This window comes from Chiloscyllium punctatum, chromosome 36, assembly GCF_047496795.1.
Source record: "Chiloscyllium punctatum isolate Juve2018m chromosome 36, sChiPun1.3, whole genome shotgun sequence".
Taxonomy (NCBI): Eukaryota; Metazoa; Chordata; class Chondrichthyes; order Orectolobiformes; family Hemiscylliidae; genus Chiloscyllium; species Chiloscyllium punctatum.
The window spans coordinates 58,612,483-58,636,358 of NC_092774.1; the positions used below are offsets into that span (position 1 = coordinate 58,612,483).

General features: G+C 44.2%; 1 long non-coding RNA gene across 8 annotated transcripts in view; it reads left to right on the forward strand.

Annotated features, from left to right (window-relative positions):
- The first annotated feature begins 1,113 nt into the window (after nucleotides 1-1,113).
- Nucleotides 1,114-23,876, forward strand: part of LOC140460534 (uncharacterized) — a 33,514-nt gene continuing 10,751 nt past the window's right edge. The window contains exons 1-3 of one of the 8 annotated variants that reach the window (XR_011954164.1): nucleotides 1,114-1,243; nucleotides 16,834-16,935; nucleotides 23,708-23,768. This is a non-coding gene — a long non-coding RNA (uncharacterized lncRNA). Of the gene's footprint in view, nucleotides 1,244-16,098; nucleotides 16,267-16,290; nucleotides 16,936-23,707; nucleotides 23,769-23,876 lie in introns of those variants that run through there. The other 7 variants (XR_011954165.1, XR_011954166.1, XR_011954167.1 and 4 more) reach the window with 7 other exon arrangements.

Genomic DNA, 23,876 nt, shown 5'->3' on the forward strand with positions numbered 1-23,876 from the left:
AGGGGGCAGTGGGCAGGGAGAAAATGGACGGGGGAGCAGAGTGTGAAGAGAGAGACAGCACAATCCTACCTTCCCCAGAACTGGTATCAGTGTCCCACGAACGAACCCACTCCTCCCACAGCAGACTTGGGGCAATCATTTCTCAATATACGCGTGGCTAAGGCAGTGGAATCATATCATCCCTACAGGCCATTCACACCGACCTTCCCAACAGCATCCCATCCAGACCCACTCGATTATGCTACAGCTCTGCAAGTCCACATAGCTAATTCCTGATGGAGGGTTTTGCCGGAAACGTCGATTCTCCTGCTCCTCGCACGCTGCCTGACCTGCTGTGCTTTTCCAACACACACTCTCGACCCTAATCTCCAGCATCTGCAGTCGTCACTTTCGCCCTGTAGGGGGTGAATGTTCTATGCCGAGTCTTTTGAATCTCTTCAATTCTTTCCTCCTCACACTAAACCTCTACCCTCTAGTTTTGGAATACCTCTAGCCTGAGGTAAAGGCAGGAACATTGAGAAGCCAGACAAAATGCAAAAGGAATAAAACGTCGAGGCACAGGGGAAAAAAACATTTCGGCCAAAAAAAAATGGCGTTGGCATTTTTCTCTCGTATTCGCATTTGGACACTTAAAATTTGTCATGATCTGGAGGTTTCCGAGTTGGACTGGGGTGTACAAAGTTAAAAATCACACAACACCAGGTTACAGTCCAATCGGCTTGTTTAGAAACACTTAGCTTTCGGAGCGCTGCTCCTTCATCAGGCGGTTGTGGAGTGTAAGATCAGAAGATCATAAATTCTGTGTTACCATGTTATTCTCCACAACCACCTGATGAAGGGGCAGCGCTCCAAAAACCCGTGCTTCCAAATAAGCCTGTTGGACTATAACCAGGTGTTTTGTGATTTTTAACTTTAAAATTTGTCAGTAACACCAGAATCGTGACAGAGCATACTGAGCATGCTCCGCGGTGTCAGTAAGCACTGCGCATGTCCGTCGGTGTCAGCAAAGTACTGCGTATACTCCTGGGTGTCCGCAGAAAAGGCGCACGAGCTCCTTTCCATGGACCAATGGAGAACCTTGGAGGATCCGAAGGAGTCTGGTCCTCCTGCCAATCAGAGTCGGCCGTTGTCGAAATGCGGTAGTTGGACCGTGAGCTATGAAACCGCTGATGCTGATCTTTTGTCACTGAATGAAGATTAAACTTCACCCCAGACTATAAATTCCTTCCTCTGTCTAAAATTTGTGAGTATAATAGTGTTTTTGTCACCACGTTTTCCATTTTCTTTTCATTCTGGGGTTCAATTATTGATTTGTAGCAACTGAAAGGAAAGAGTGAATCGATGGAGGGGACAGACTCTGGAAAAGTTGATCCTGATCTGTGTCTCACTTTGCAAACGCGGTGCCACAATGTGAAGTTATAGCCTTTGATGTATGTAAAAAAAAAGCAGAAAGGAGGTGCATTGTTTCTGTAGTGATATGTTGAAATGTGGCGAAAGTGAGATGCTGGAGATCAGAGTTGAAAAGTGTGGTGCTGGCAAACCACAGCAGGTAAGGCAGCAACTGAGGAGAAGAGTCGACGTTTCGGGCACGAACCCTTCATCAGGAAAGATGTGTGGATGGACAAAGGGGTCTCAGCGTCCTTCGAAACCAGTTACCGCCAGTTGTCAGACAGGTGCAGCAAGCAGTGAGCAAAGCAAGTGATATATTAGCAAGAGGAATTGAGTTCAGAAGTGTGGATGTCTTTCTGCAGTTAGGCCGGTCATTAAATGTATTCAAGGCTGAGTTCATTTGACTTTGATGAACAAAGAAGTGGATGGTTTTGGGGGAAGGCGAGAAAATGGTTTTAAGACCAGTATAGAATAAATACAGAGACATACTGCACAGAAACAGACCCTTCAGTGAATATAGTCCATGCTGACTATATTCACAAACTAAACTAGTCATACCTGCCAATGTTTGGCCCATATCCTTCTGAAACTTTTCTATTCGTGCACTTATTCAAATTTATTTTAAATGTTGTTACTGTAGCTGCATTCACTACTTCCTCTGGACATTCATTTGACACACACTTCACTCTCTTAAACGAAAAATGTGCTCCTTGTGTCTTTTTAAAATTTTTCTCCTCTCACCTTAAAAAGATTGCTCCCTATTCGTGAAACAACAGCTGATATTGCCCTCATCTATGCCCCTCGTGATTTTATAAACCTCAATAAGGTCACCTCTCGACCTCCTATGTTCCAGTGAAAAAGTTCCAGCCTATTCACTTACATCGAAGATCCATATTCAGTTATGATCTGTTCAATGCTTGTGCAGGCGTGAAAGACCAAATGGCCAACTCCTGCTCCCAATTCTCTCACTGTGGCCAGGACAGCAAGAGACCATAAGACATAGGAGCAAAAATTAGGCCATTCAGCCCATCAGGTCTGTTCATATCATTCAATTCTGGCTGATAGGTTTCTCAAGCCCATTCTCCCGGGCTCTCCCTGGAACTCTTCATCCCCATGATACTCAGGAACCTATCTACCTCAGTCTTAAATATCCTCAGTGACTTGGCTTCTACAACCTTCTGTAGAAATGAATTCCATAGATTCACAACTCTTTCACTGAAGAAGTATCTCCTTATCTGCATTCTAAAACGCCCTCCCTTTAGTCGAAGGCTGTGCCCTCAGATCCTAGTCTCTCCTACCAATGGAAACATCCTCTGAAAGTCTACTCTGTCCAGGCCATTCAGTATTCTGTATGTTTCCATTTGATCCCCCGGAGTGTGGGCCTGTTAATCAGCATGAAACAGACCCTTCAGGATGAGGTACAGCAGGGATTAGGTTCAGCAATGAGAGAATGGAGGGAGAGTATGTGGGACAGAGATTTTCAGCTTCTAGGGAATAAGAGAGGAAAGAGAGTTTAGCATAAATTAGAATTGATCCGATGGGTCAAGGAGTGGCAGATGGGGTTTAATTCAGAGAAATGTGAGGTGTTGCATTTTGGTCCAGCAATCCAGGCAGGACTGACACAGTTAAGGGGAGTGTCGCAGAACAAAGAGACCTTGGAGTGCAGGTTCATAGTTCCTTGAAGGTGGAGTCTTACATAGACAGTATAGTGAACAAGGTGTTTGGTATGCTTTCCTTTATTGGTCAGAGTATTCAGTATAGGAACTGGGAGATCACTTTGCAGCTGCACAGGACATTGGTTAGGCCAATTTTGGAATACTGCATTCAACTCTGGTCTCTCTGATGTAGGAAAGATGTTATGAAACTTTGAGAGGGGTCAGAAAATATTTAGAAGGCTGTTGCCAGATTTCGAGGGTTTGAGCTGCGGGAAGAGGCTGAATAGGCCAGGGAGATATTTTCTTTGGAGCATCAGAGGCTGAGTGGTAACCTTTAAAGAAGTTTATAAGGGGCATGGATAGGGTGAATACCCAAGGTCTTTTTCCATGGTAGGGGAGTCCAGAACTAAAGGAGCAGAAGTTTAAGGTGAGTAGGGAAAGGGACCTGAGGGGCAACATATTTTCAGACAGAGGGTGGAACGTGTATGGAACGAACTGCCAGAGGTAGTGGGGAGGCTGGTACAATGACAACATTTAAAAGCCACTGGATGGGTACTTGAATAGGAAGGATTTAGAGGGATGAGTCAAATGCTGGCAAAAGGGACTAGATTAGTTTGTGATATATAGTTGGCACGGATGAGTTGGGCCAAAGGGTCTGTTTCTATGCTGTATGCCTTTAATCATCTTCAGTGAAAGCAGAAGTGTTATTGTGAAGACTGGACTTTCAGAGCAGCTTTCAAAAATGTTTTTTTTTTAGATTGCCTACAGTGTAGAAACAGGCCCTTCGGCCCAACAAGTCCACACCGACCCTCCGAAGAGTAACCCACCCAGTCCCACTTCCCTCTAACTAATGCACCTAACACTATGGGCAATTTAGCATGGCCAATTCACCTGACCTGCACATCTTTGGACGATGGGAGGAAACCAGAGCACCCGGAGGAAACCCACGCAGACACGAGGAGAATGTGCAAACTCCACACAGACAGTTGCCCAAGGTTGGAATCAAACCTGGGACCCAGGTATTGTGAGGCAGCAGGGCTAACCACTAAGCTACCGTTTTGCCCTAACTCAGAGCAGAAGAAGTTACAATGAGATCTTTCATTTGTGAGACAGCAACTGACTGAGTGAGTGAGTGCATCTGGGATTTGGTGGAAAGTGGGAATTCATTGAACTGTGGGGATGAAATCCTACCCTATCCAGTCATTTCTGCTGGTAGATGAGACTTGGCCCCAAGATTAGGGGAAGTAGATTTAGGACAGAGATGAGGAGGAACTGCTTTTCCTGGAGAGTAGTGAAACTATGGAAGTCTCTGCCCAAGGAAGCAGAGAAGACAGCTTCGTTAAGTATATTCAAGACACAATTAGATGGGTTTCTGCAAAATTGGGGAATTAAGGATAGTTGGGACACTGCAGGGAGGAGGAGCTGAGATGATGGAAAGATCTGCCATAATCTTAATGAATGGCAGAGCAGGCCGGACGGGCCAAATGACTGACTCCTGCTTCTCTTATTATGAACCTATAACCCAGCATTTCCCATGGCTAACCCAACTAACCTGCACATCCCTGGACACTATAGGCAATTTAGGCTGGCCAATCCAAATCAAGGCTGGTGAGTAATGTCGTTATGTGGAAATGAACATCAGAGAATGATAGAAAGGGACAAGGAGAGTAAATATACGAGCAATCAAAACTGGATTCAGAAGATCACAAAAACTGAAACTAAAAACTGAATGTGAGCTGATTGTAACAGAAGTGAATGAATTGACTGACACATTGAAGAGAATAATTATGATCTGAGACTCCTTACAGGGACATGGCTTCAGGATGGCAAGGACTGGATCCTGAATATCGAGGGGGTAGTCAAATGGGAAGCTCAGTAAAGGTAGAGGGTTGGTGCTGCTCATCAAAGCACTGATCACAGGGTAGTGTGTCTGCTTGGATTTCAGGTCTGGATTTCTGTCCTCTGTTGATCTCCCTGTTCCCACAGAGTAAGATGTTGGTCTGTTCTCAGCTCTGCTGGATTTCTGCTGAAGCTTTAACGCCCCCTTTTACACGTTCGGGAAAAATAAAACATTTAGTCAATTGAGACCCAAACCATTATCTCCCAGACTGTCAACCAGTCCAAGTAAATCTGAAGTAGGGGTCTCCCAGGATTCTGATAGTGCTCTACCTGAGTAATTCTCTCTCCCTTACATCTAACTATTAATATCCAGTTATGATTTACAACCAGACTTGCACCAACAGAAATAAAGCATCTGTTATCAAATAGACATATAGATGTACAGCATGGAAGCAGGGTTTCTCTATTACACACATAGAACCACACTCTCCATGGGGATAAATTTGTATTTGCAGCATTACATTTGCAGATACATTCTATTTTGCTCAAAAATTCTAAATTGGAGGAAGGACAAATTTGACGGTATTAGGCAAGAACTTTCAAAAGCTGATTGTGCGCCAATGTTTGCAGGTAAAGGGACAGCTGGAAAATGGGAAGCCTTCAGAACTATGATAACTAGAGTCCAGAGAAAGTATATTCTTGTTAGGGTGAAAGGAAAGGCTGGTAGGTATAGGGAATGCTGGATGACTGGGGAAATTGAGGGTTTGGTTCAGAAAATGGAGGAAGCATATGTCAGATATAGACAGGATAGATCAAGTGAAGCCTTACAGTATAAAGGAAGTAGGAATATACTTAAGAGAGAAATCAGGAGGGGAAAACCGGGGACATGAGATAGCTTTGGCAACTAGAGTTAAGGAGAATCCAAAGGGTTTTTACAAATACATTAAAGACAAAAGAATAAGTAGGGAGAGAACAGGGCCCCTCAAAGATCAGTAAGGTAGCCTTTGTGTGGAACCGCTGGAGATGGGGAGATACTAAACGGGTATTTTGCATCAGAGTTTACTGTGGAAAAGGACATGGAAGATATAGAATGTAGGGAAATAGATGGTGACATCTTGAAAAATGTCCATATTACAGAGAAGCAAGTGCTGGATGCCTTGAAATGAATAAAAGTGGATAAATCCCCAGGACCTGATCAAGTGTACCCTAGAACTCTGTGGGAATCTAGAGAAGTGATTGTTGGGCCTCTTGCTGAGTAATTTGTATCATTGATAGTCACAGGTGAGGTGTCGGAAGACTGGAGGTTGATTAACGTTGTGCCACTGTTAAAGAAAGGTGGTAAAGACAAGCCACGGAACTATCGACCAGTGAGCCAGACATCGGTGTTGTTGGAGGGAATCCAACTGAGAGGCAAGATGTACATGTATTGGAAAGGCAAGGACTGATTAGGGATAGTCAACATGGCTTTACGTATGGAAAATCATGTCTCACAAACTTAAATGAGTTCTTTTGAAGAACTAACGAAGGGAACTGATGAGGGCAGAGAATAGGTGATTAGTGGTGCTGGAAGAGCACAGCAGTTCAGGCAGCATCCAAGTAGCTTCGAAATCGACGTTTCGGGCAAAAGCCATTCATCAGGAATAAAATGCTTTATTCCTGATGAAGGGCTTTTGCCCGAAACGTCGATTTCAAAGCTACTTGGATGCTGCCTGAACTGCAGTGCTCTTCCAGCACCACTCATCCAGAATCTGGTTTCCAGCATCTGCAGTCATTGTTTTTACCTCGAGGGCAGAGAATAGATGTGATCTATATGGACTTCAGTAAGATGTTCGACAAGGTCCCTCATGGGAGACTGGTGAGCAAGGTTAGATCTCATGGAATACAGGGAGAACTTGCAATTTGGATACAGAACTGGCTCAAAGGTAGAAGGTGGTGGTGGAGGGTTGTTTTTTCAGACAGGAGGCCTGTGACCAGTGGAGTGCCACAAGGATCTGTGCTGGGTCCACTACTTTTCATCATTTATATAAATGATTTGGATGTGAGCATAGGAGGTATAGCTATAAGTTTGCTGATGACACTAAAATTGGAGGTGTAGTGGACAGCGAAGAAGGCTACCTCAGATTACAAAGAGATCTTGATCAGATGGGCCAATGGGCTGAGAAGTGGCAGATGGAGTTTAATTCAAATAAATGTGAGGTGCTGCATTTTGGGTAAGCAAATCTTAGCAGTAGTTATACACTTAATGGTAAGGTCCGAGACAGTGTTGCTGAACAAAGAGGTCTTGGAGTGGAGTTTCATACCTCCTTGAAAGTGGACTCGCAGGTAGTGAAGAATAGGATAGTGATTGGATAGTGAAGAAGGCATTTGGTCTGCTTTCCTTTAATAGTCAGAGTATTGAGTACAGGAATTTGGAGGTCATGTTGTGGCTGCACAGGACATTGGTTAGGCAACTGTTGGAATATTACATGCAATTCTGGTCTCCTTCCTATCGGAAAGATGTTGTGAAACTTGAAAGGGTTGAGAAAAGATTTACAAGGATGTTGCTAGGATTGGAAGATTTGAGCTATAGGGAGAGGTTGAATAGGCTAGGGCTGTTTTCCCTGGAGCGTCAGAGGCGAATGGCTGATCTTACAGAGATTTATAAAATCATGAGGGGCTTGGATAGGATAAATGAACAAAGTCTTTCCCCTGGGGTGGGGGAGTCCAGAACGAGAAGGCATAAGTTAAGGGTGAAAGAGACCTAAGAGGCAACTTCTTCACTCAGGGGGTGGTATGTGTATGGAATGAGCCGCCAGAGGAAGTGGTGGAGGCTCGTCGGGATGGGCATATGAATAGGAAGAGTTTGGAGGGATATGGGCAAGTTGCTGGCAATTGGGACTTGATTGGGTTGGGATATCTGGTCGTCATGGATGATTTGGACTGAAGGGTCTGTTTCCATGCTGTCCATCTATGACTGTATAACTCTAAATGCACAATGTGCTGGCAGTCAATGCAGGCAGCCAATCCATGTAATATTTTGTAAATTCCACTTTGCAAATCGAAGCGGGCTGACTCAAGATTGGGATACAGACAGACTCTGACCTCACTCCTTTCATGCATTATCTGAGCTGAGATGTCACCTTTTCTTATAAAACCTTCCGTTATCTCGAGAAGGAGCCTGACAGGAAGTTCTGGGACTTGCATATTATTGATACCTGCAACCCATTCCAAAAGATGAAAGACTTAACAATCCAGGTTTGTTCAGGATATAATTTCAGTGGCAGGACACTGTAATGTTTTTCCATAAATTCTGTGTCTTATGATCTTGTACTCCACAACCAACTGAATAAGATGCAGCACTCCAAAAGCCGGTGCTCCGAAATAAACTTGTTGGACAGTAACCTTTTGTTGTGTTATATGTAACTTTGTCCATGTTGGGGTGGATTCGCCATGTTAAATGACCCATAGTGTTCTGTTTTGGACGGGTTCAGATGGATTGGCAGTGTTCAGTTGCCCATATCGTCGAGGGATGTGCAGGTTAGGGTGGATTCGCTCTGCTAACTTACCCATAGTGCCCAGGGATTGGCTGTGCTAACTTAATCTACACACCCCTGGGCACTATGGGTAAGATGGATTCACTGTGCTAAATTCACTCCTTCATTTAGAGAGTGGTGCGTGTAAGGAATTAGCTGCCAGAGGAAATGGTGGATGCTTGTACAATTATGACATTTGAAAGGCATCTGGATGGAAATATAAAATGGAAGGGTTTAGAGGGATGGGGGCCAAATGCTGGCAAACGTGTCTAGATTAATTTAGAATATTTGGTTTGCATCGACGAGTTGGACTGTTTCCATGCTGTCTATCTCTGACTCTGGCTTGCCACATCTGTGTGTTCAGTTTCTCCCTGGTGTCGGTTTTAATGCCTTTGATGTCTCATTTTGCTCTTTCCTTTCCAGGGATGTTAACCACTTCATGTCTCGTTGTTCCTCAAGAACTTGCATTGCAGGTTCACCCTGAACTGACAGTATTTTTTGAGCTTCCCAAAATCAGACCTGCTCACTCTCAGCAGTGGAGTTATCCAAAATTCAGAGAGATGTCAGTCTTGAAGTTTTTGCTGTTCTGCCCCTGTAAGATCCTGAATCAACACCTTCAGGAGAATTAGTTAGAGCGGTGTGAGAACAGAGGGGGAGAATGCTTTCAATTTTCCGTGTGGAATAACAAAAGAAAAGAATGTTCTGCAGAAAGTAGAATTGCTTGTTCTGAATTTCTACCTTGCACTGACAGTCATGACTTTTGTCATCTCTTTTTACAAAGCATTTGATGATCTGAAGACGGAAGTTTCAAAATCAACAGATGAAGGGTTGATGCCCGAAACATCAACTTTCCTGCTCCTCGGATGCTGCCGGACCTGTTGTACTTTTCCAGCGCCGCACTGTTCAACTCTGACTCTCCAGCTTCTGGAGTCCGCACTTCGACGTCAATGTCCGACGGTCACTCAATCCCTCAGGGCTGCAACAATTTTTGACTGTGATTCTGTGAGAAGGAGCAAAGCCTTTTGGTTCCTGTTGGAGCACGTCTTCAGCATCAATGGAACTGGATGAGAGACCCGACTGATGCAACGCACTGATTGTGGAACCTGAAGCAGTTATACAGCCTGGAAAGAGGAATTCACAGCAGGGAGGGGCTGTACATGCGTTTGTGTGCAGCTGAAGCTTCTGCCATAGAGAAACCCAATGGATCCCGCCCCGTGCAGAAACCGTGGAAGTGTGGCGACTGCGGAAAAGGCTTCTGTGTCCCTTCTATCCTGGAGACTCATCAGCGCAGTCATACTGGGGAGAGGCCATTCACCTGCCCCGAGTGCGGAAAGGGCTTCAGCTATGCCTCCGACCTGGTGAGGCACCAGCGGGTCCACACCAGGGAGAGGCCCTTCAGCTGCCCCGAGTGTGGGAAGGGCTTTACCCAGGCCTCCACCCTGCTGGCACACAGGCAGGGGCACACCTGAGAGAGGCCATTCTTCTGCACTGAGTGTGGGAAGGCCTTCAGCAATTCCTCCATCCTGCTGGCCCACCGGCAGGTGCACACTGGGGAGAGGCAGTTCACCTGTTCTCAGTGTGAGAAGGGCTTTACCCGTGCTTCCCATCTGAGGAGACACCAGCGAGTTCATGTGCCATCGCAGGGGGATTAAAGGAGGGATAGCCAATTGCCTTATTGACTGGACTATCAACACAGTTCCGGGGACTGCCAGGTTTGAATCCTGCCATGGCAGATGGTGGAATTGGTTTTCGGTCAGAAATCTGGAGTTCAGAACCTAATGAAGAAATGAATGTTTGTGGGACATCACCCATCTGATTCACTCACATCCCTTTTTAGGGAAGGAAACTGCTAATGTGGGGAGGGATTCACTCAGTCGTCCCAGCTGCATCCTTTACCCGGTCTGGCCTACACATAACTCCAGACCCACAACAGCATGGTTGACTCTTCATTGCCCACCACTGCCACCGGTCATTGAATGGGGAAAGACTTACTTGTTTACAGGGTATGAGTTGAAATTGCTGAGTGAGGCAATACTTCCTACAGTTAAGGCTGTACCAAGGATCCAATTACCAACTGACAACTCGGTGACCATAGGAAAGAAGGTGAGGTGGTGTGGGGTGGGGGTGCACGCCTTGACCTTAAGCTATTTAAAAAGCAGCTACTTTTTCTGCACCTTTTTGCTGGGGGGGATCTGAAGCTGTAACAACGTTGGGTCACAATAAAGGTTACCTGAACTTATCGCCGGGCTCAGACTCTCATTGAAGGCTTTGAGCTCCAAGAGGTTTTTGTTTTAAAGCTGCTCATTTCATTTCAGCCTCCTGCACTCAGTTTCCAATGTCATGTATCAGATGGAGTAGTGAATGAGTAGCTAGTATCGTTAGAAGTTGTACATTTTTCAGAAGTGCAGGTACTGCACCGTTTCATCAGCATTGTATAGTTTACTGGCAGCAGCGGGAGATGTGGGCTGGGTTCACTGGAAACGGTGTGGGGGTGCTGGTGTTGGACTGGGATAGATAAAGTTAAAAATCACACACCAGGTTATAATCCAACAGGTTTGTTTGGAAGCACTAGTTTTCAGCTGCTCCTTCATCGGGTAGCTGTTGGCCGGGGAATAATACACCGATTGTATAGCAAAAGATCACAGTGTCATGCGACTGATAGGATATATTGAACAGACCTAGATTGTTGTTATGTCTTTCATCTTTTAGAATGGGTTGCAGGTTTTGGTTAATATGTAAATCCCTGAACATCTTTAAAGTCACGTTCTTGAGATGACTTAATGTTTTATAAAGAAAAAGTGACATCTCAGCTCAGACAATGCATTAAAGATGTGAGGTTCGAGTCTGACAGTATTCCAATCTTGAATCAGACTGGTTCTATTTCCAAAGTAGGAATTTATAAAATATTGCATAGATTGACTGCCTGCAGACTGTATGTGCTTTTTGAGCAAAACTGAAAGTATCTGCAAACATAATTCTGCCAATACAAATTCACTCCATAGAGTTTTGTGTGTGTGTGTGTGTGTGTCTGAGTTTGTGTGTGAGTGCGTGCATAAGAGTAAAGTGAGTGTGATGGAGTTTAAGTCTGTGAATGTGTTGTGGGGCGTGTGTGTGTGTGTGTGTGTGTCTATGAGAGAGGTATGAATAAGAGTGAGAGGTTGCATTTTGCTAAACAAGGAAGGGCTGGACAAAGTGAGTTTTGAGAAGATTTGTAGCTCAGGTTGAGGTTTTGGATGTAGGTTTGCTTGCTGAGCTGCAAGGTTCATTTCCAGACGTTTCGTTACCTACTGGGTAACGTCTTCAGTGGGCTTCAGGTGAAGAATGCAGGAATTTTCAGCATTGCTATGTACAGTTAATGGTAGGTCCCTGGGTCGTGTTATAGAACAGAGACACTTTGGCGGTAGTGGTGGGGGGGAGTTAGTTAGGGGGTTCAGGTATATACTTCTTTGAAAGTTGCATCACTGGTAGACAGGTGGTAAAGAATGCATTTCGCACCATTGCCTTCACTGTCCACCCCATTGAGTGTAGAAGTTGGGACGTCACGTTGAGGTTGTACAGGATGTTGGTGAGGCCACTTTCTGAGTACAGTTTTGGTGGCTCTGTAATAGGAAGAATACTATTAGAGAGGGTTCCGTAAAGATTTACCAGGATGTTGCCAGGACTGGAGGGTTTGAGTTTTCAGGAAAGGTTGGGACTGTCTTCATTGGAGTGTAGGGGGTTGAGGGGAGACTTTACTAAGATCTATAAAATCATGAGGAGTGGAGGTAAAGTGAATAGCAAAGAGCTCTTCCTTAAGACCATAAGACACAGGAGTGGAAGTAAGGTCATAAGTCCACTCCGCCATTTAATCATGGCTGACGGGCATTTCAACTCCACTTACCATACTCTCCCCATAGAGATACCAAGATTCCTTGCGATACCAAGAATTTATCAATCTCTGCCTTGAAGACATTTAATGTCCCGGTCTCCACTGCGCTCCATGGCAATGAATTCCACAGGCCCACCACTCTCTGGCTGAAGAAATGTCTCCTCATTTCCATTCTAAATTGACCCCCTCTAATTATCAGGCTGTGCCTATGGATCCCAGTCTCCCTGCCTAATGGAAAAAAACTTACCAGCATCCACGCTTTTTAAGCCATGCACTATCTTGTAAGTTTCTATTAGATCTGCCCTCGACCTTCTAAATTCTAATGAATTTAATTCCAGGATCCTCAGCTGCTCATCGTCTGTTAGGCCTATGTTACCAGCGACCATCGTGTGAATCTCCGCTGGACATGCTCCAGTGCCACTATGTCCTTACTGAGGTGTGCGGCCCAAAATTGGACATAGTATTCTAAATGGAGCCTAACCAGAGCTTCATAAAGTCTCAGTAGCACATCGCTGCTTTTACATTCCAACACTCTTGAGATAAATGACAACATTATATTTACTTTCTTAAGCACTGACTCAACCTGCAAGTCAACCTTTAGAGAATCCTGGACTAGCAATCCCAGATCCCTTTGTACTTTGGCTTTATGAATTTTCTCACTGTTTCGAAAATAGTCCATGCTGTATTCTTTTTTCCGAAGTGCAAGACCTCACATTTGCTTACATTGAATTTCATCAGCCATTTCCTGGACCAGAGCTGAAAGTGTGTTGCTGGAAAAGCGCAGCAGGTCAGGCAGCATCAAAGGAGCATGAGAATCGACGTTTCGGGCATAAGCCCTTCTTTAGGAAGGCTTATGCCCGAAACGTCGATTCTCCTGCTCCTTTCAGGCTGCCTGACCTGCTGCGCTTTCCCAGCAACACATTTTCAGCTCTGATCTCCAGCATCTGCAGTCCTCACTTTCTCCATTTCCTGGACCACACTCCTAAACTGTCCAAATCTTTCTGCAGCCTCCCCACCTCTTCAGAACTACCTGCCTGTCTGCCTAACTTTGTATCATCAGCGAACTTCGTGGGAATGACCCCAGTCCCTTTATCCAGATCATTAATCTATAAAGTGAACACCTGCAGCCCCAACACTGCTCCCTGCGGGACACCACTTGTCACCAGCTGCCATTCTGAAAAAAAAACTTTTATCCCAACTCTCTGCCTTCTCTCAGCCAGCCTATCCTCAATCCATGCCAGTAGCTCAACTCCAATACTATGGACCCTCACTTTACTCAGCAGCCTCCTATGAGGCACCTTATCAAAGGCCTTTTGGAAATCTAGGTAGATAACATCCTCTGGGTTTTCCAAGTCTAACCTACTTGTTAACTCTTAAGATTGTCAGGTACGACCTCCCCTTACTAAATCCATGCTGACTTATTTTAATCCAATCATGCACTTCCAAGAATTTAGAAATCTCATCCTTAACGATAGATTTTAGAATTTTATCTACAATTGAGATTAGGCTAATCAGTGTATAATTTTCCAGCTTTTGTCATGATCCTTTCTTGAACAAAGGACTTACAACAGTGATTTTCCAATCATCTGGGACTTTCCCTGACTCCAGTGATTTTTGAAAGATTACAACCAACATCTCTGCTAATTCTTCAACCACCTCCCTCAGAACGCTAGGCTGTAGCCATCAGGGCCAGGAGATTTCTCAATTTTTAGACCTATTAGCTTTTCTAGCACTTTCTTTTTTGTAATGGCTACCATACTCAACTCTGTCTCTTAACTCTCCTTAATTGTTAGGATATTACTCATGTCTTCCACTGTGAAAACTGACACAAAGTATTTATTAAGTTCTTCAGCTATTTTCTTATCTCCCATCATTAACCTTCCTGCATCAATTTGGAGCAGCCCAATTTCTACTTTTGCCTTTTGTTTGTTTCTTATGTATTGCAAAATACTTTTACTATCATTTCTAACATTACTGGTCTGCTTACCTTCATATTTGATCCTCTCCTTCCTTATTTCTCTCTTTGTTATCTTCTGTTTGTTTTTGTAGTCTTCCCAAGCTTCTGATTTCCCAGTGATCTGGCCACTTTATAGGTTCTCTTTTTCATTGATACATTTCCTGACTTCCTTTGTCAGCCATGGCAGTCTTCTTTCCCCCCGCCCGATAATCTTTCTTTTTGGGGGGGAAGAACCTCTGTACTGTGTCCTCAATTACACCCAGAAATTCCTGCCATTGTTGCTCTACTGTCTTCCCTACCAGGGCTGCTCCAAATTGATGCAGGAAGGTTAGTGATGGGCGATAAGAAAATAGCTGAAGAACTTAATAAATACTTTGTGTCAGTTTTCACAGTGGAAGACATGAGTAATATCCTAACAATTAAGGAGAGTTAAGAGACAGAGTTGAGTATGGTAGCCATTACAAAAAAGAAAGTGCCAGTCATTTTTTGTCAGTTCCTCTCTTATTGCCCTTTATTTAACTGTAACACCATAACATCAATTTTGCCTTCTCTCTTTCAAACTGCACTCTGATCTCTACCATATTATAATCGCTACCTCCTAAGTGTTCATTTGCTTTAAGATTTTTAATAAAGTCTGGCTCATTATATAGCACTAAGAATTGAAATATGCTCAGTGAGGCCACAGTTGAGGACAGTTTGTAAGGGGCGAATGGCCTATTCCTAGCCTTTTGAAATTGGTTCTGGCTCTGTGGAAATAGAACCATTGAGTTGTACAGCACAAAAAACAATCCTTTGGTATGGCCCGACCAGATAGCCTAAATTAATCTCATTCCATTTGCCAGCACTTTGTCCATATCCCTCTAAAACTTCCTATTCATGTACCTATCCAGATGCCTTTTAAATGTTGTATTTGTACCAGCCTCCACCATTTTTCCTGGCAGCTCATTCAGTTCACACACCAACCAACATGTGAAAAAGTTGCCCTTTGGGGCCGTTTTAAATCTTTCCCCTTTCACCCAAAAACTAATGCCCTCTTGTACTGGACTCCCCCACCCCAGGGAACTCCTTATCTTTTTCTCATATCCAGACCTGTCAAGATCTTATAAACCTTCATCAGGTCACCCCTCAGTCTCCAATGCTCCAGGGAAAATAGCCCCAGCCAATTCAGCCTCTTCCTGTAGCTCAAACCCTCCAACCCTAGCAACATTCTTATAAATACTTTCTGAATTCTTTTAAGTTTCACAACATCCTTCTTGTTTTGTGAGTAATAGGCTGTGAACAATCTATTTTGTTCAGGTCGTAAGAGGGGGCTTTTCTTGAGGCGAATTAACTTTCACACTTTTTTTAATCCTTTAGTTCCTTTTAAATCTTTCCCCTCTCACCCTAAACCTGTGCCCTCTAGTTTGGGATTCCCCCTCCCCTGTGGAAGAGACAGGCAAAAGGAATGAGATGTGCAGTCACAGGGGAAAAAAATTGTGGCTCCCGCCTTTTTTATCCCAAATTGGCAATTGGACACAAACTCTGTCAGTAACAACCAGCGCCGGTCGCCATTGGTCAGCTGGAGTAAGGTGCGTTCTGATTGGGCGGGGCGTGAATGACGGAAAGAAGAAAAACAAAGATGGCGGCGCGAGGCTGCGGTTTTCTCATCGACTCAGCGGGCGGTTTCTGACGGAGGGAGGGGGGCAGACAGGCATCGTTTACCTCAGAAAATACCTTTAAAATACATTTCAAATTAAAGCCGGAACTTTTCAAACTAAAGTTGTGAAGAAAAGGAGACAGTCCCCGGTGGGGTTTATTGTTTATTTTTGTATAATTTCCGGGGCCCGGGAAGGGGGAGGTGACGGTTACCGGGTGAACGAGAAAACAAATTAAAAATTTCGGCGGTGGAGGAGAGAGAGCCGGCGCCCGCGGCTTCTTCGGCGGCGGCCGGAGCCCAGGAGCTCAACAACCCCCCGGAGCTGGAGGAAGGTCCGAGCTCCAAGAAGCGGGGGATCCGGCTGGAGGCTGGATTTGCTCAAGGCTTGTATCTATTAACTTATTTAAATGGTACCTACTGTATGGGGCTATGGTTTACATTAAAACCGGAGGATCATGTCAGAGTGTTTGTTTATATTGAGCAGTTGTAGTTGGTAAAATACACTCCCTGGAGGAGCACCTTCTGTGATGCTGCATTTCTTACCTTCTGCCCTTCCCCCATTTGTTATCTCACATCTTGATTTTACATTCTTTTGGTCAAATTTAATTTCACAATAATCGGACATGGTATTCACTGTGTGCTATCAATTTGTTTGTTGGAATATTGTAAGACAAAATTAATGGTGTAATTTCATTTCTGATGTCAGAGTTTGACATTGAATGTGCAGGTGTGAATACCACTAAGTTGTGAAAATAAATCAAGAACTAATGCCTTTAACAAATGCAGTTCACTGATATTAATGGCTTTGTCTCATTTCAGGGTGCTGATTCAAGTCTGACCAACAGACTCTTTCATCCTGTCATCCAATTTAATTAAAGTCTGATAGAAAATAACTCTTGCAGGCTAAAATTTATACAATTTATTTATAAGATTTATTTACGTGTCCGTTGCGCTTGACATGGTCTCCTTTGCATTAGGGAGACTGGACTTGCAGAACGTTTCGGAGAACACCTCTGGGACACGCGAACTAACTGATCCACTGCCCTGTGGCTGAACACTTTAACTACCCCTCCACTCAGGTAAGGTATGTGTGTCCTGGGCTGCCTCCATCACCAAACTCTAGCCACCTGATACCTGGAGGAAGAACACTTCATCTTCCATTATGGGACCATCCAACAAATGGGATCAATATATATTTCACCAGTTTCCTCAATTCCACCCTCCCCCTCCACCTCCCCCTTCCCCTCTCCCTTAACAAGCATTATGGGATAGTTAAGTATGGGATCAGAAAAAAAATGCATTTTCATCTTTCTACTTTGGTAGACATGGTAACTAGACTTAGTCTACAATAATCTATAAAGAGAAAAGGATCATAAGTCACGGTAATGGAAAAATTGATAAGGAATGAAAGGGGGAATGCTAGCTAAGATACAGTGGAAATGGGGGGAATTGCATGCAAAACTAATTTAGAGGTATGTGGGAAAATATAGACACTGCAGTACTGAACATGACAGCAAACTGTCCTTTTCAGAAAGGTGCATTTGCAAGACGTCAGACAGAGATGCATAAAATTCCTACAGTGCAGAAAGAGGCCATTTGTCACATTGAGTCTGCACTGACCCACCAAAGAGCATCCCATTCAGAATCACCCCATGCCCCTGCATTTACCATGGCTAATCCACCTAGACTACACATCATGGAGCAATTTATCCCGGTCAGACCACCCACCCTCCATATCTTTGGACTGTGGGAAGAAATGCATGTAGACAGGGAGAACATGCAAACTCCACACAGTCGGTCACCTGAAGTTAGAATTGAACCTGGGTCCCTGGCATTGTGAGGTAGCAGTGCTAAGCACCGTACTACCCCAATATGTTATAAAATTTGAATAAACCCACTATGTTGTAAATGTGTCCATATGAAGAAACTTCTGCAGATGATTGGAAGCAATAGTCCATATGAAATCTTTTTGAGTGTGATCCAAAACGTAATTCATTATTGATTGAAAATGCTTCGACCTCTGGAATGGTCTGCGAGAGTATGTGTTGGAATTAGATTCAATTATGGCATTCAAAAGAGAGTTGGATAATTAAACTGAAAAGTAAAGTAATTGCAGTGTTCGGTGAAGAGAAGTACTCGGTTCTGTGGTGATTATAATGTCAGTTAGGTGGATCGCACAGAATATGAGTTCCTTGATTGGGGTTGTTAACCTGGTCCAGTCAGGGAGCCCTGGCTGACAGAAACAGGCATGTCAGAGGTTCTTTTCACTCTGAGGAAACTGGACCAGTGTCAAGGTTTCTGCACATGCAAATAAAGGGTAACATGGTGACACGCCTCTGTGGGGTTGTTTCAGGTACAATCCCCATATTTCCAGGCTGGCTGTCTCCCATTGGATAGTTGACATGTGAATCTCCTGGTCAAGGAGGCGCATGTCTGGGGATTGACCAATAGGAAGCCCAGAAGGACCGGAAGGTTCCTGCTCCTCCTACCAATCAGAGTTCCCCACCCCCTCCCCCATGTCTAAATGCAGAAGTTGGACCATGAGCTTCTGAAGCTGCTGCTGCTCCTCTCTCAATGAAGATTGATCTTCACCTCAAAGTGCAACTTTCTCCTTTTGTCCAACATTTGTTGGTACAACACTTTTTTTTTCGAAGGATGCCATCTTTCCTGATCATCACAATTAAAGGGGTGTCTTCCACATGACATTCAAAGGGACGGTCAGTTAGGAAGGCAGGGTCATGACTTGTGTTATTGTGTGGTACGTGTGAAAGCTGCAACAAGACATCTCAACTGCGAAGCTCAGTGCTCTGACTGATGAAAGCAAGCGGGCCAAAAGCCTTTCCTGTCTACCTGTGACTCCACTTTCGAGGAGCTATGAACCTGCACCTCTCGGTTTGAATACAGCATGTGAAACAGATTCGATGCTTATTGGTAGACATTATTAGTTGGTACTTATCTTGACTATTTCAGTACCTTATCTCGATACATAATTTATGGCTCTCTAATAGTATATTTTTGTTATTCTTTTCTGCCTTAATATAGCACTGAATCTATTTCACATGCAGTGTCTCGAATCAAGAAGTTCGAGACACTGCATGTGACACTGCAGTGTCTCAAAGAAGTCCTAGAAAGTGGAGTCATGGGTACATGAAGAAGGCTTTCAGCATGCTTGGTTTCATTGGTCAGAGCATCAAGTATAGGAGTTGGGACATCTTGTTGCAGCTGTACAAGATGTTAGTAAGGAGTACAGCATGCAATTCTAGACACCCTACTGTTGGAAGGATATTACTAACTAGAAAGGATGCAGAAAAGATTTACTGCGATGCTACTTGGCTGGAAGGTTGTTATAAGGAGAGGCTGGATAGGCTAGGACTTCTTTTTTCCCTGGAGCGCAGGGGACTGAGACGTAATATAAAATCACGAGAGGCATAGATAAGGTAGACAGCCAAAGCTTTTTCCCCATGTGGGGGTCTAAACTTAGAGGACATAAGTTTAAGGTGAGTGGAGGAGAGATATAAATGGCTCCAGAGGGGCAAACGTTTACACAGAGAGAGTGGAGAATGTCTGGAACAGATTGGCAGAGGTGGTGGTGCAAGCGAATACAATTTTGTCATAGAGTCATGGAAACAGACCCTTTGGTCTAACCCGTCCATGCCGACCAGATATCCCAACCCAATCTAGTCACACCTGCTAGCACCCGGCCCATATCCCTCCAAACCCTTCCTATTCATATACCCATCCAAATGCCTCTCAAATTGTACCAGCCTCCACCACATCCTCTGGCACCTCATTCCATACATGTACTACCCTCTACCTGAAAAAGTTGCCCCTTAGGTCTCTTTTATATCTTTCCCCTCTCACCCCAAACCTATGTCCTCTAGTTCTGGACTCCCCGACTATAGGGAAAAGACTGCCTATTTATCCTACCCATGCCCCTCATAATTTTGTAAACCTCTATAAGGTCACCCCTCAGCCTCCGACGCTCCAGGGAAACAGCCCCAGCCTGTTCAGCCTCTCCCTATAGCTCAGATCCTCCAACCCTGGCAATATCCTTGTAAATCTTTTCTGAACCCTTTCAAGTTTCACAACATCTTTCCAATAGGAAGGAGATCAGAATTGCATGCATTTTTCCAACAGTGGCCTAACCAATGTCCTGTACAGCCGTAACATGACCTCCCAACTCCTGTACTCAATACTCTGACCAATAAAGGAAAGCATACCAAATGCCTTCTTCACTATCCTATCTACCTGCGACTCCACTTTCAAGGAGCTATGAACCTGCACTCCAAGGTCTCTTTGTTCAGCAACACTCCCGAGGAACTTACCATTAAGTGTATAAGCCCTGCTAAGATTTGCTTTCCCAAATTGCAGCACCTCGCGTTAATCTGAATTAAACTCCATCTGCCACTTCGCAACCCATTGGCCCATCTGGTCCAGATCCTGTTGTAATCTGAGGTAACCCTCTTTGCTGTCCACTACACCTCCAATTTTGGTGTCATCTGCAAACTTACTAACTGTATCTCTTATGCTCGCATCCAAATCATTTATGTAAATGACAAAAAGTAGAGGGCCCAGCACCGATCCTTGTGGCACTCCACTGGTCACAGGCTTCCAATCTGAAAAATAACCCTCCACCACCACCGTCTGTCTTCTACCTTTGAGCCAGTTCTTATCCAAATGGTTTGTTCTCCCTGTATTCCATGAGATCTAACCTTGATAATCAGTCTCCCATAGGGAACCTTGTCGAACGCCTTACTGAAGTCCATAGAGATCACATTGACTGTTCTGCCCTCATCAATCTTCTTTCTTACTTCTTCAAAAAACTCAAACAAATTTGTGAGACATGATTTCCCACGCACAAAGCCATGTTGACTATCCCAAATCTGTACTTGCCTTTCCAAATACATGTACTTCCTGTCCCTCAGGATTCCTTCCAACAACTTGCCCACCACCGAGGTCAGGCTCACCGGTCTATAGTTCCCTGGCTTGTCTTTACCCCCCTTCTTAAACAGTGGCACCACTTTTGCCAACCTCTCGTCTTCTGGCACCTCATCTGTGACTATCGATGATACAAATATCTCAGCAAAAGGTCCAGCAATCACTTCTCTAGCTTACCACAGAGTTCTTGGGTACACCTGATCAGGTCCTGGGAATTTATCCACTTTTAACCGTTTCAAGACATCCAGCATTTCCTCCTCTGCAATCGGGACATTTTGCAAGATGTCACCATCTATTTCCCTACAGTCTATATCTCCCCCATTTTCTGTGGCTCCACACAAAGCCTGCCTTGCTGTTCTTTGATGGGCCCTATTCTCTCCCTTGTTACCTTTTTGTCCTTAATATATTAGTAAAAACCCTTTGGATTCTCCTTAATTCTATTTGCCAAAGCTATCTCATGTCCCCTTTTTGCCCTCCTGATTTCCCTTTTAAGTGTACTCCTACTGCCTTTGTACTCTTCTAACGATTCTCTCTCTCTATCCTGTCTATACCAGACATATGCTTCCTTCTTTTTCTTAACCAAACCCTCAATTTCTTTAGTCATCCAGCATTCTCTGTACCTACCAGCCATCCCTTTCACCCTGACAGGAGTATACTTTCACTGGATTCTTGTTATCTCATTTCTGAAGGCTTCCCATTTTCCAGCCGTCCCTTTACCTGCGAACATCTGCCTCCAATGACCTTTCGAAAGTTCTTGCGTAATAATGTCAAAATTGGCCTTTCTCCAATTTAGAACTTCAACTTTTAGATCTGGTCTATCCTCTTCCATCACTATTTTAAAACAAATAGAATTATGGTTGCTGGCCCCAAAATGCTCCCCCACTGACACGTCAGTCACCTGCCCTGCCTTATTTCCCAAGAGTAGGTCAAGTTTTCCACCTCTTCTAGTACGTACATCCACATACTGAATTAGAAAATTGTCTTGTACACAATTAAGAAATTCCTCTCTATCTAAACCTTTAACACTATGGCAATCCCAGTCAATGTTTGGAAAGTTAAAATCCCCTACCATAACTATCCTATTATTTTTACAGATAGCTGAGATCTCCTTACAAGTTTGTTTCTCAATTTCCCTCTGACTATTGAGGGCTATATAATATAATCCCAATAAGGTGATCATCCCTTTCTTATTTCTCAGTTCCACCCAAATAACTTCCCTGGATGTATTTCCAGGAATATCCTCCCTCAGCACAGCTGTAATGCTATCTCTTATCAAAAATGCCACGTCCCCTCCTCTCTTGCCTCCCTTTCTATCCTTCCTGTAGCATTTGTATCCTGGAACATTAAGCTGCCAGTCCTGCCCATCCCTGAGCCATGTTTCCGTAATTGCTATGATATCCCAGTCCCATGTTCCTAACCATGCCCTGAGTTCATCTGCCTTCCCTGTTAGGCCCATTGTATTGAAATAAATGCAGTTTAATTTATTAATCCTACCTTGTCCCTGCCTGCCCTGACTGTTGACTCACTTCTGTTCTCAGCTGTACCTGTCTCAGATCGATCTCTTTCCTCACTATCTCCTTGCGTCCCACCCCGCCCCCCACCCCACCCCACACCCTTACTAGTTTAGATCCTCCCAAGCAGTTCTAGCAAATTACCCTGCCAGTATATTAGTCCCCTTCCAATTTAGGTGCAATTCATCCTTCTTTTACAGCTCACTTCTACCCCAAAAGAGATTGCAATGATCCAAAAATGTGAATCCTTCTCCCATACACCAGCTCCTCAGCCAAGCATTCATCTGCTCTATCCTCCTATTCATGCCCTCCCTAGCTCATAGCACTGGGAGAAATCCAGATATTACTACCCTTGAGGACCTCCTTAAATTTCTGCCTAACTCTCTCTAATCTCCCTTCAGAGTCTCAACCTTTTCCCTTCCGATGTCATTGGTTCCAATGTGGACAATGATCTCCTGCTGAGAACATTCCTCATCGCTTCTATCTGCCTGTCCAACCGATCCACTCAATCTGATAAGATTCGCATCCAACAGCATTTATGGCAGATATAATCCACAGTAACCCTTAAACTCCCCAGTGAGAACATTCTGCACCGTCCCCGAGACATCCTTAATCCTGGCACCAGGGAAACAACGCACCATTCTGCTTTTTCTCTGATGGCCACAGAACGTCTGTCTGTACCTCTGACTACAGAATCCCCTAACACGATTGATCTCTCATTGCATTAGAGCCAGTCTCAATACCAGAAACCTGGCTGTTCGTGCTACATTCCCCTGAGAATCCATCACCCCCTACATTTTCCAAAACAGCATACCTGTTTGAAATGGGTATATCCACAAAAGACTCCTGCCTTTGTGCCGACCTCTCTCACCCTCCCTGGAGTTAACCCATCTATGTGACTGTATCTGAGACTTTCCCCCCTTCCTATAACTGCCATCCATCACATACTGATGCTGTTGCAAATTCCTCATCGCTTCTATCTGCCTGTCCAACCGATCCACTCAATCTGATAAGATTCGCATCCAACAGCATTTATGGCAGATATAATCCACAGTAACCCTTAAGCTCTCTTTAAACTCCCACATCTGACAAGAAGTACATATCACTGCAAAGGCCATTTTTGCTCCTTCACAATCTACAGACCCAGAAAATAACACCGTTTTATTCCTCTACAAACACTGCCCCAGGTTAAATTAATAGCTATGGCTTATATTTTATGTTTAATCAAAAGACTTATCTCCAAAACCACATAATCAAGAAAGAATCCACTATGCTCACTACTGCAGCTTTTCTCTTTTACAGACTTAAAACAACAATTAACTTATCTGATTCTGTGCTGTGAACTTCGCCCAAGATTCCTCCAAGATTAGTTGTGAATTTCACTGTTTGTTAATTTTCCCAGATGCACTCCGATGTCCAGCGATACACGAATTCAAACTGTCATTGAAGAAACATTTAGACAGGTACATGGATGGGAGGGGTATGGAGGGATATGGCCTAAATGCAGGGAATGGGACTAAATTAATTGTGAAAACTAGGCATCATGGGAACTGTTTCCATGCTGTAGACCT